This window comes from Schistocerca gregaria, chromosome 1 (assembly GCF_023897955.1).
Source record: "Schistocerca gregaria isolate iqSchGreg1 chromosome 1, iqSchGreg1.2, whole genome shotgun sequence".
NCBI lineage: Eukaryota > Metazoa > Arthropoda > Insecta > Orthoptera > Acrididae > Schistocerca > Schistocerca gregaria.
In genome coordinates this window covers 997,894,534-997,907,636 of record NC_064920.1, presented here as the reverse complement: position 1 = coordinate 997,907,636, position 13,103 = coordinate 997,894,534, and the positions used below count along the sequence as shown (strand labels likewise).

At 39.9% G+C, this 13,103-nt stretch overlaps 1 protein-coding gene across 1 annotated transcript in view; it reads right to left on the bottom strand.

Moving 5' to 3' along the window:
• LOC126278493 (phospholipase B1, membrane-associated-like) overlaps nucleotides 1-4,161 on the bottom strand; it is a 135,803-nt gene extending 131,642 nt beyond the window's left edge. Inside the window, exon 1 of the mRNA XM_049978656.1 lies at nucleotides 3,998-4,161. The gene's annotated coding sequence lies outside the window, so the exon portion shown is untranslated. The remainder of the gene's footprint in view (nucleotides 1-3,997) is intronic.
• Nucleotides 4,162-13,103: the final 8,942 nt, after the last annotated feature.

Genomic DNA, 13,103 nt, shown 5'->3' with positions numbered 1-13,103 from the left:
CTACGGAGAATGCCATTTATTTATTTATTTACGCATTTATTTTACCTGGCAAGTTAGGGCCTTCAGGCCCTCTCTTACACCTAACCAGGCATACTCAGATTGAACGAGTTACAGTTTCTACAGAACATTAAGGACAGATAATGTATTATGCAGTATTGATGTTAAAGAAGAAAAATAGAGATTATAACAGTAGTACAATGATAACTATAACAATAAAAAATAATTATAACAATCAAGAATAATAATGATAATAATAATAATAATAATAATAATAATAATAATAATAATAGTAATGACTATGTATATGAAAGTAAACATACTTTTCTTTTGTGAATGTCAGTCCTTTTGTTAGTTGGGAATTTTCTCGTTATGTTCTTGCAGCTTGTGAGTTATTCTCATCGAGCAGAGACATGAGACGACAGAATGAAGTAAAAGAGATATATAAGAGGTAGATAGATTAGAGGAAGAGAAATGGAATGGGAAAATTCGAAGCTGTGATGGAGAGGAGAAAGAAAGAGATGAGAGGGGCACAACAATGGTGGCTATACCGTCCCTAATATATAAGTTTTGAGTTCCCTCTTGAATGTTGAGTAGTCCTGGATAAGACGCAGATCACAGGGGAGCACGTTCCATAGTCGTATGGCTGAGATGGAGAGTGACACGGAGAAAGATTTTGTGTTATGTAAAGGTACAGCCAAGATGCTAGACGTATCCGATCTGGTATTGCGATTGTGGAATGATGATAGGTGTTTAATGTGAGAAGATAAGTATTGTGGGCACCAGTGGCTAAGAAATCGATGAAGTAAGCACATCGTGTGGAGATCGCGTGCCTTATGTGAGCGTATCCAACCTAACTGGGAGTATGAAGGACTGATATGATCATACAACCGAATATTGCACACGTATCTAACGCAAGCATTCATCACTATCTCGAGGCATCTAGAATTTTCACTATTTGTGCCGTGTTGAACTACATCACAGTAGTAAAGATTAGGCAAGACTAGTGTTTGGACTAATTTTTGTTTAACATGGGTTGGGAATATTTTTCTAAATTTTTGAATTGCATGTAGGGAGGAGAGCGATTTCCGGCAAGCTGTGACTGTTTGTTCTTCCCAGTTTAGGTGTTCATCCAAGATTATTCCAACGTCTTTTACTGTTTTTTTGTATGGTAGTTGGGTACCATTGAGGAGTATTTGAGGGACTGTTTCGCGAAAGCACCGGCTGATTAACTTTGGATGAGATATAAGTATGACCTGGGATTTCTTGGGGTTTAGTTTCAGACCTAGGTTCTATGCCCATCGAGAAACAGAGCAAAGATCTGCGTTCATACTCGCTACTGCGTCAGCAATTTTTTGGGGCTTGCGCTTATGTACAGTTGGATGTCGTCGGCATAGAGATGGTAGTTGCAGGAGTGAATCACTGAAGCAATATCATTAATGTACAGTGAGAAGAGTAGTGGACCAAGGTCGGAGCCTTGGGGAACTCCAGAGCGCACGTTTTTCCATGATGACTTTTCCGACCCATGTTCATCCACCTAATTTCACAAGCATTAAATAATAAAATAGCACCGGTTGCTATTACCTGTGAGCTGTCTAAGGCATTTGACTGTGTGAATCACAGTAGTCTTCCTAGTTTTATGGGACTGATAGTGCAGTCAACCAATGGATAATGTCATACCTAACCAAAAGAAAACAGAATGTTGTAATTAGTAATTCAAGAAATATAGTCTGCGGACGCAGTTCTGACTGGGAGAAATCACATGGGATTACCCAATGGTTTATCTTACGTCCACTATTGTTTGTCATATATGTAAAGGATCTTACATTTAACACATAACAAGGCGAATCTAAACATACATACAGAAACAGAAGAAATGGCAGACGATATTCTTAAAAGTACTGTTGATTGTTTTTCTGCGAATGGTTTCACCCTCGATTTGAAAAAGATACAACAAATTCAGTTCTGCACGTCAAGGGGTACTGCACCAATGACAAACGTGACACATGGTGAGGAAACAAATAGGGTGGAAACTTAATAATTCTTACGTGTCCATATTGATGAGAATCCAAACTGGAAAAAAAAATTTGAACTCCTAAAACTATTTAATTCAACCACATTTGCGTCGCAAATCTTAAGAAGAGACAAATCAGTAAGTTGGCATATGCTGCATATTTTCATCCAATAATGTTATATGGAATAATGTTCTGTGGTAATTTATCTTTAAGAACGAAAGTCTTCGTTGCTCACAAACGCGCAGTAAAAACAATATATGATTCTCACCCTCGATCATCTTGAAGATATCTGTTTAAGAAATTGGCCATTCCGACGACTTGTTCGTAGTATATTTAATCGCTCATGAAATTTATACTACATAACCCCCTGCAGCTCAAAAAAGAATGATGTATGTAATAATAATGGCAGAAGGAAAAATTACGTTCATTACTCCACATTAAGCTCATCTTTAGCACAAAGAGGAGTGCATAATGCTGCAACAGTTTTTGATCACCCAGTGATACAATATATTCTGCAGACAACAAAGTAAAATTTGAAAACAACTTGAAAAAGGTTCTACTTGAAAACTCTTATTCTGTAGAAGAATTTCTGTTTTTGTAACGTGTAAAAGACGGTGGGTAGTAATTATCAACTCACATTTGTATATACAAAAAAAATTAAAAATAAAAACCTCTTATAAATGTTCAGCGTGTAGCCATATTTACAAATTAATTTGCGATGTGAATGTAAAATTACGTGCCCCAAAGCATTACGATTTATCGTACAAATTGATCCATGCAACATGAAACTAACTGAAACTAAATCTACCCAAAACTTGCAAATAATGATGTAAGAACTAAAATGTGGTACACTGCCTTAAACATAGTTTAGGACGTACTTTTAACCTCAGAGACGTAACTTGTAAGGGTGGTAGAATTTATGCACATACTGATACAAATTATAAAACCAGATTCCTAATTTCTAACACTTCCAGACGTTTATGTAGTAATTGCAGCTTTGTGTATTATATATATATATATATATATATATATATATATATATATATATATATATATATATAGTTAATCAATGACATCGTCAACTGCAGAGTGTTGTTCTTGGTGAGTGATAAAACCAGATTCCTAATTACTACCACTTCCAGACGTTTATGTAGTAATTGTAGTTTTGTATAAATATATATACTTTCTAAGCTATAACAAAATTTCTACTGTCTTTGGACAGTGTATATTCTGCATCTAACATGTTTCGAGGATATGAATAAGGCACTGCAATAGAAAAGTCATCACACGTTGTAGTTTTTCCAGTGCCTCAACTCGTTGGACATTATTGTGTATCGTCCACAACAGCTGCGTTGACTAACTGTCCTCTCCAAGTGTAGCCGATCCGCACTCACAGCGATACATATACACACAAATTAAAGAATGACATCATTAAACCAGGAGCAGATGTTTTCATTAACATTTACTCATAGACGCTCCGGTCAAGCGAGCATGTTCAGGTCACACATAAATATCACATCACGTTTAAAGAAAGTCCTTTGGCATCAGACATATTGTTGTTTGTCATTGGGGCATCTGTCACATACAGACAGATGCGCCTGTTATTTCATGCATTTTCCAGCGGTCAGCAACCGCAACAATCGACAGTCCACTACAGTGTTAATCAAAATGATGTTATGGACTGACCAACTGACAGTTTATGGTACGACTTTGAACAGGCAGAGTCTACAACGAGAAACAATAGCGTATTTGACACCAAGAAGCCTTCCTTAAACTAGATGTAATATTAATACGTGACCTGAAGCGTGGCTTGACCGAAACTGATTGTCTGCCAGTAAACATTCATTACAGCAGCCTTTTGTGGTTCCGTGATGCTGTTGCCTAAAGACACCGAAAGTGCGCGGCCCTATTCGCAGAAAATATTTTCAGCAGCCTACTATTAGCGCTATTCTATGGCAGCCATGGTGGCCGGCGACGCGACTTACCTTACGTGTGTCTCGCGGAACCCGCCCAGAGGAACTGTCTGAACTCTTGCGGCGGCGGCGATGGCGGCTGCCGCTGCAGTAACACCGACAGCCAAGGCCGACACGGCTGCCGTCCTCGACCTGTGATCGGACCGTCGCGAACTGCCCCACTGCCTCAAGTTCGCCAAACTCGCTACCGCCGTCAACATCCTATGCCCCAGCTCTGTACGATCTCATGTGTTCTATTCTCCGTACGCAAGCCAAGTTCCACAACTGATCCAGCAAGTGGCACGTCGACGATCTGTACTTTCCCTTAACCACTGTAGATAAACTGGGGCTGAGTTTGAACACGACTCGAACTGTTCGAAAAGTTTATGTCACAGTTCGGAAAATATCGCGTTCTGTTTGACCTTTCCAATGGCCTACGGTTTAGCGACCGTTGTTGGTGCTTTTTACACCACCTGTCTTAATTAATGCAATATGGATTTTAATAATAAAAAGTACTAAAACACGGACCAAAATCTCTTCTAGGGCGTAGGTCACATGCACCAACAGCAGCTAATAAATGAAGATGGTATTGCAAGGAAAGAAACATTGATTAAACTCTACTGCTGCTGCATAGTAGCGAACGTTGGAGCCTAACATCTGATCAGTTACGACCAATCGAATCATCAGATATGAAATTCCTCCTATATGTTGCGGGATATTCATTTTTGGGTCATAAAATCAATACCTACGTTAGACAAAAAATAAATGTTGAAGATATTATAAATACAATTGAAAGATGCCGACTGAACAGGATAGATTTGTCCAATGTACGTCTAATCATAAACAACTAAAGCGACGATACAACATAACGTAATCGACAAGAGGAACATTGGACGTCCCTTAACCCTAGCATTACCAAAGGGGGGGGCCTCGTAGGCCCACTGACTCAGTTTTTCTATGTTGTATCCACACCCTTTGATATATGAACTTGAAAGCAAAGGTAATTGTTCGTTATTGAATGTACTATTGAGTCATTACAGAATTTCGGAATAAAAATGTAATTAAAATTCATTTACTTGATTTAATTCTCTGTGGGCCTTAGAAGCCTACCCGTTGGTAATAGCAAGGAAAGATTTACGAGGTTGAGTCTTTCGTTTCAAATTCTTACCATGAAACGAATTTTGGCATTGTTGCCTTCAGACATATTATTATGAAGCGGACCACTGTTATTTTCAGTGTTTCTGCTGCTGTTGAACCAGCAACATGAGTAGACAACGTTTACGTGATAGTTCCATTGAAAGAGTGCTAGAAGAAGTTTTGAACGAATCAGATTTAGAGGAATGTGAAGTGGATGATGATGTGGAAGAAATTCGAACTGATTCATCGTCTGAGAATGAAGATGAGGTTGAAGCCAATCCACCAGATGATAATGATACGGAATGTGATAAATTCATTGCAAAAAGTGCAAGCCATCTCGACAATATCGGCGTTCTGTACAAAATATAGTGCGAGAAAGAATGGGGCTAGGACAACAAGGAAGAATTGCGTCTCCGAAAGAGGCTATAGAGCTCTTTTTTACACCTCAAATTATGAATCTAATAAAACTACACTCAAATGAAGAGGCTTCTCGACTAGGTATTCAGCACACAGATGAAGATGAGTTATTTTGTTATATAGGACTCTTGCTAATCATGGGTTCAAATCATGACAATAAGATACCTGTCCAAGATTTATGGTCTTTGCTTCAGGGCCGACAAGTGTACTATGGATCAATGAGTCGGACCCGATTTTTCGAATTGACTAAAATATTGAGGTTTGATGATAAGAACACAAGAGAAATTCGTCGCCAGACTGACAAGTTTGCTCCAATGAGGGAAATTGTTGAAAGCTTCAGTTCTTCACTTCCATTGTTTTTCATTCCTGGTCTACATACAACAGTGGATGAGATGTTGTCTTTGTTCCGTGGTCGCTGTCCATTCAAGGTGTTTCTAAAAGAAAAACCTGGAAAATACGGCATTCTAATTCGAATGCTGTCTGATTCTGAGACTAGATATGTGATCAGCATGGACATCTATACAGGCAAGTCAGGAAATACACAGCATTCAAATGGACCGATGGAAATTGTAAAGAGACTAATAAAACCTATTGAAAAATCAGGCCGTAATGTTACCACAGATCGGTACTATACTTCAGTGGAGCTTGCTGAGACTATGGAATGATTTTCACCTCACACTTGTTGGCACCCTACAGTCTAACAGACGACACATACCTGAAGAGCTGAAGACTACAACTGGCCGCAGTTTACACTCTTCCATCTTTGCTTATACTGACCCTCAGACACAGAGGCCACCAGTTACTCTTCCATCAACGCTAGTCCGCGAGAAGGCAAAGAAACTGCTGTTGATGCTTTCAACTTATCACTCAGAATGGGTGTTGAATGAAGACTCAAAAAAGACTAACATAAATCTTTTTTATAATTCTACAAAGGGAGGCGTGGACACCATAGACCAGATGGCAAGACACTACAGCACAAAGAGAGGAACAAGAAGATGGCCTTTGTCCCTCTTCTACACACTCACTGACATATCAGCAATAAATGCATATTCACTCTTCCTCCTCAACTTTCCGAATTACAAAAAGAATTTGCTAAACCGCAGAAGGGTTTTTATCACTAACTTAGGTCTCGAACTAATAAGATCTCAAGTAGATAAACGGGCACAAAATTTGTATGGGCTTCAGAAGCCAGTAATAATGGCAATGGAAAGCATCACACAACGGAAGCTCAGCTGCTCTGTAGAACCATCATCCTCAACAGCAGAACCAGGAACACGTGGACGGTGCCACCTATGCTGCCAAGAAGCTGCATCTAAAAAGATCAAGTACAACAAGCTGGGAAAGTCAACTGTTACCTGCTCTCAGTGCCACAAACACGTCTGTGGGAAACACTGCAGGAAGACAGTGTTGTGTGAAAAATGCGTTGCAGAATGAGACAGTAACTTTTGTTTGCTTCATGTAGTGTATCGAATTAAAAAAAGTCGTTTTTATAAGAAAACACTATTTTGAAACATTACTCCAAACAATATATAAACTGAATCTCGCGTTTTGTTCATTTTATTCCTATCTTTTATTATTCAGTATACAAAAACAATGTCTAAGCATTTTGAATTGTTATTAGAGGTATCAGAAGTAAATAAACTTGATTTATGATAAAATAAATTGTGGTATTCTTTATGGGTCTTTGAGCCCCCCCCCCCCCCCCCCCCCGGTTGGTATTACATGTAACAAAAAATACGTTGGTAATGCTAGGGTTAAACACTTGGTGTGAGTAACTCTGAAGCAGAACGGGCCAAAAGTCTTAATCCTTGAAGACGACGACGTCGACGATGATGATGATACCGCACACATGATTAAGTCCAATTCTCGCGCCTTCACTCGTCCCGCATTCTAGTAACATCTGATAGTGTTATCCCCAAGATAAACAGTTGTTCAGATGGCTCTAAGCGGTATGGGACTTAACATCTGAGGTCATCAGTACCCTAGACTTAGAACTACTTAAACCTAACTAACCTAAGGACATCAGACACATCCATGCCCAAGGCAGGATTCGAACCTGCGACCGTAGCAGCAGCGCGGTTTCGGACTGAAGTGCCTAGAACCGCTCGGTCACAGAGGCCGGATAAGCAGTTGTAATTTAGTCTCGAGATAGCAATTAGATCCAGTTTACCACGATGTATTGGGTTAGTTAGAAACTTAATTCTTGATTGAAATGCTTTTGTATTTCATCTGTATGTTGACATCTTGTTTTCAAACTGATTATTATCTAGTAACTTACTGTAATATTGAAGCAGGTATTGAAACGCTATTTTACAATCCACGTAGTATATTATTATTCTCTCACAACAAAATAAAAAATTCTAATGGGTTCAGTAACGCAATGTTTCGCCTTTGCCTGTTTCCTTTATCTTAAAATTGGCATCAATTTTTATTTAACCATATATACCAGTGCTGTATAAGAATTGTTATCGCAAATTTGTTCAAGACAACATCAGTTCGCGCAATGGCAATATTTAATGCTATTTCCTTATGAGTTTCACTACATAGTCAGATTTTACGTACAGCCGTAATTTATTGTAGCTACTTCGTAGTTTCTCGCAAGTCCCTTTCCCTCGTACCGCCCGAGTCAAATGCCAAGTGATTGTTCGAACAGGCTCGATGCTGTAACGAGAGCTGTGGCGTATCAGGGAATCTGTAGCTCCGTCCATTTATCCCCAGGTTGTAGTCTTCAATGTCAGCAGTTACCCCAGTGTTGATGCGGCAGAAAAATCATATTAAAAAGAGCGGCAGTGTTCGAAATGCAGTTGCTATAAACTTTCTGCGAGCACATGGCGCAACTGCACAAACCAGTTTATTATCTCTTACGGTTACAGAATATCATGACTTTTGTCGAATGTTCGCGAACGTTTAACACGTTTCGTGCAGTAACTTTCAGACAGTACAAGGCTCACTCTGCGAGAAGAAGTAACAACGTAGAATAAACGACAAGTAGTGCGTATGTATATCTACCCGCCACTTTTTTTTAGGCACTAGTCTTCTGATTGGTTTGAACAGGCCCATCACAAATTTCCGTCCTACGCTAACCTCTTCATCTCAGAGTAGCACTTGAGTCCTACATCGCCGGCCCGAGCGGCCGAGCGGTTCTAGGCGCTACAGTCTGGAGCCGCGCGCCCGCTACGGTCGCAGGTTCGAATCCTGCCTCGGGCATGGATGTGTGTGATGTCCTTAGGTTAGTTAGGTTTAAGTAGTTCTAAGTTCTAGGAGACTGATGGCCTCAGATGTTAAGTCCCATAGTGCTCAGAGCCATTTCAACCATTTTTATAATCCCACATCCTAATTTATATTTAGGATGTATTCCAATGTCCGTCTTCCCTTACAGCTTTTAGCCTCTACAGCTTCCACTAGTACTATGGAAGTTATTCCCCGATGTCTTAAAATATATCATATCATCCTATCCTTTCTGCTCGTCACTGTTTTCTATATCTTCCTTTCTTCCCCGATTTTGCGGAGATCCTCCGCATTTCTGATGAGTACACTTTAAGTACACGATTCTTCCGTGGCTCGTCGCTATTGTTTCGATTCTCTTCTTTTCCGGTTTCCCCACTGTCCATGTTTCACAGCCACACAATGCTGTTCTTCAACGTGCATTCTCAGAAACTTGTTCCTTAGATTAAGACCTTTAAGACCTTTGTTTGACACTAGTAGACTTGTCATTTTATGTTAACTTTCATGGGTTATCTTGCTTTCAAGGTAGCGTTATTCTTTAACTTATTCTACTACCTTGGTATCAATTTTGATGTTAAATTTTTCGCTATTTTCATTTCCGGTGCTTCTGATTACTTTTGCCTTTTTCCGATTTACTATCAATACATTATCTGTGCTTATTAGACTGTTCATTCCATTCAACAAATCTTATAATTCTTCTTCACATTCACTGAGAGCAGCAATGACATCAGCGAACCTTATTCTCGCATCATTTCACGCCAATTTTAATCCCGCTCTTGAACCCAGTTAATTCTCCATTTCCCAGCAAGGCGGTAGTGATGAAAATCCACAACGTTTCGATAATCGTCACAGCACCAAGCATATTACCTTTGAGTAGCCGCTTCGATGATACGATGGTTTATCAAATACGTGTCTTTCGTGAGCAGATTGGACACACAGACAGCATCAGTCACAGATGCAGAATTAAAATTTGGGATCTAAAACGTGTGATGACTCTTTGTAGATGTTGTAATCTTCGGCCCGAAAGTTGGTTTGATGCAACTCTCCGCGTCAGTCTATTCTCTGCAAGCGCCTTCATCTCTGCATAACTAATGCAGCCTACGTCCTATCTATTTATGCATTGATTGTGGTGGAACACGGAGCAGTGTAGGTAGTACCAAAACGTGTTACGAAAGATTTGGATGAGTCACTCTCAAAACATACGACATGCGTTATGCACACAATTAATTACTTGCACATTACTGGCTGTAGATCCAGTCTAAACGAGTGACAGATTCTTGTCGCTGCAGACAGCGGTTGTCTCTAACGTTATTTAATCTAAGTGTGAAGTACAACACGTTTGCACGTGTGTTTGCTGCGTCGGTGCTACACGGCGACCGCGTAATCACCAGGAGGAAAGTTTCCCACTCGTCATGTGGGATAACACCTGGCAGGTCGACCGCAACCTTCAACGTGCAAACACATTAAGAGGTGTCAACCTCCGCGCGGCACCACAGACGAATTATGGCTGCCATACTGATATGGACGCACATTTCAGTTTCGACACCAGTGTTTTCCAGTTGTGCGGACGGATTTTTTTCTAATGCATAGCCATATTTTCAATTTAATTTTGCGGCTTATTTACTTCTCAAACGTATTTCCGTAGACATGTCAGATCTTTGATGTGTATTCCAAAGTAAAAATTAGTGTATTCCACATTACCAGCAGGAACATTTTCACTTATAATAGTCACGAGCTAAAATCATGGTAGGCGGACTGACTTGTTTTGTTGTTTAAGTTTTATTTGTCATCAGCGTTTGTTGCTGCCTGAATTATTATCGTGTTTTCTTCGATTTCGGCCTCTATGGACCACATGAAGTAACTTCCTGCTTATGTTGTCGTCTTTCCTGATTTTCCCTCTTCCCCGTATTTCTTCATTCTTCACTGCGTTAGTCTTTTCTTTCAGCTGTAAATGCAGTGATGCGTTTTCCGCCCCTTTCCTGAATACTGCCGAACTTCACAAAATTGTTTCGAAAAGTTGGTCTGCCTAGAATTTGTGCTTTCGTAACGGCGATTTCTGATAAAACTTTTGTCACTTCCATGAACCAGCTGACTCTCATTTTGAGATTTTTGTTGAAGCAGTCAAGTACCTTTTTAGAAGACTTTTCGGGTTTATTAGATCAATGTAACGAAATCCCCAGCTAGTGAAGATCAAAAAATGTCGAATTGGGGGAAGAAAAAGCGAATTTATTTTGCCCACTAACGTCACACAATTGGTCAGGAACTACAGGAGAGATGTAGTCTGTCTACAAAAACGAAAAGCGAGCAGCCCTTCTGGTGGGGGAGGTTGTCTTTCCCGAAAGAACGCTACAGCTACTGTGTAAAATCACTAAGAATAAATTTTTCCTCTAGCAGCGTAGAAGATAGTGCACAAATTCACGTAGATTCTGTCCATATGCGTTTCTTGGGCTGGTATTATTAGAAACTCATATCTCTGTTTCATGCAATCTCAATGCAGTTCGTGGAAAATAAATACCCCTCGGCATTTCTGCCCACTTTTGCCAGTGATTCATAAGGCGCATTGCGAATATTTGGTATAACTTCATGAAACACCCTGTAGTTGCTTCTCGTGACGTAGTGGGACATCACCTGTTCGCTCTTCAGTTTTCAGGCCTATAAAGGAGGGAAGCATATGCCCACAATCCGATGACTTACCTTCTCTCACGCTTCTACTTTCAACCCCTGTCTCTCCACCCTGATATGATACCAGAACACGATTTATCCCTTAATAAGGCTCTACTACACTAATATGTGTTACCCACGTTTTACATTTGTTCTTAACTCACTTCATTTAAAGGTAAACATCAATAATCTGTGATTTTCCCATCCCCTGCTAGGAGGAAATTATTAGTCCCAGAGAAAACATGAGTAGGACATTTTTTTGCAGTAAATTTAACGTAGTTTAAATTTGTACTGGTAAAAATTTTCGCTTTTCCAGTTATGCAAGAGAAACACCACACTCACATCCCATCGGTGAGGTTGTTTAAGTTTCTTGTTCATAATATGCTCCCCTACCACTGTAGAAAAATTTGCTACTATACAACTTTTTCCCTAATTTCCCTCCCTTCTGAGAGCATGAGACAGTTTTTCAGTCTAGGTGTATATTCCTTCGTTACTACTTCTCATCTACGTATTCACAACTTTTCTTGGATAGAGTTTCATGACAGTGTTGTAGCAGTGAATTTTTGTTATCAGTGAGACTGCATTTTTATTGGAAACGTCCTTGGTTAATTGATAAGTCACTTCCATTTTACGGACTGTATTTTATTTATTTATTGCTTCTTTATCTGCACCGTTCGACAGTATTATTTTCCCTAAGTACATAATCTATTTATTTTACTGGGTGTATCATATCTCCTAATTAGGGATTTTAGAGCATCTTTATTGTTCGTTACAAATTCTATCTTCTCGAAAGAAACTCGTAATCCAGCCTTTTCCGCCATCTCTTTCAAAAGGTTTATATTTTTTCTGTTGCTGTATCAACTTTTTCGAGAAACATTGCTAAATCATCTGCAAAGGGTAGCCAGTTGCTTGACATTCGACATTTTACACCTCAGTTTGATTTCCTAGATTCCTTTTTGTTGAAGGTTAAGATACCATTCCCTTATTACCTTTTCCAAAATGCACTTGAAGAGCAATGTTATCACCTTGCACCTGTTTTTATTTCAAATGGTTTCTAAATTACATCGTCAGTTACCAGCTGCTTCTTAGATAGACATTCCTCTGGAAGAAGCCTCCGCCCGTTGTAGCTGATGTTGTCTTTGTCTTTGTGTGACCGTGCGTCTATTCTGTAATGTCGGAATTCTTTATATAAAGCCTCACTTTTTTTATTGTTCTCTGTGTGCGTGGGTTTGGCTGGAGCTGTGTGTGTGTGGGGGGGGGGGGGGGGGGGGGAGCACAGTACGGGAAAATATATGATAAGAAAGGACAGGTACGACTGAGATCTGAATCGTGTGATATTTCTTAATTGTCAAAACAGCTTCCCGGCAGAACAAGAGCTCGTTTTCAGCTAACTTAATTAGAGACAAAATATAAGTCTGTTTAAAGAAGGAGTGGAGCAAAAAGATGGTGACGGAATTTGCTGTTTGGGGATGGTCGGACGTGAATCATACTCATGTCGTTTGTGAATGGTTCAAATGGCTCTGAGCACTATGGGACTTAACATCTGAGGTAATCAGTCCCCTAGAACTTAGAACTATTTAAGGACATCACACACATCCATGCCCGAGGTAGGATTCGAACCTGCGACCGTAGCAGTCACGCGGCTCCCGACTGAAGCACCTAGAACCGCTCGGCCAATGCGGCCGGCTGTTTGTGAACG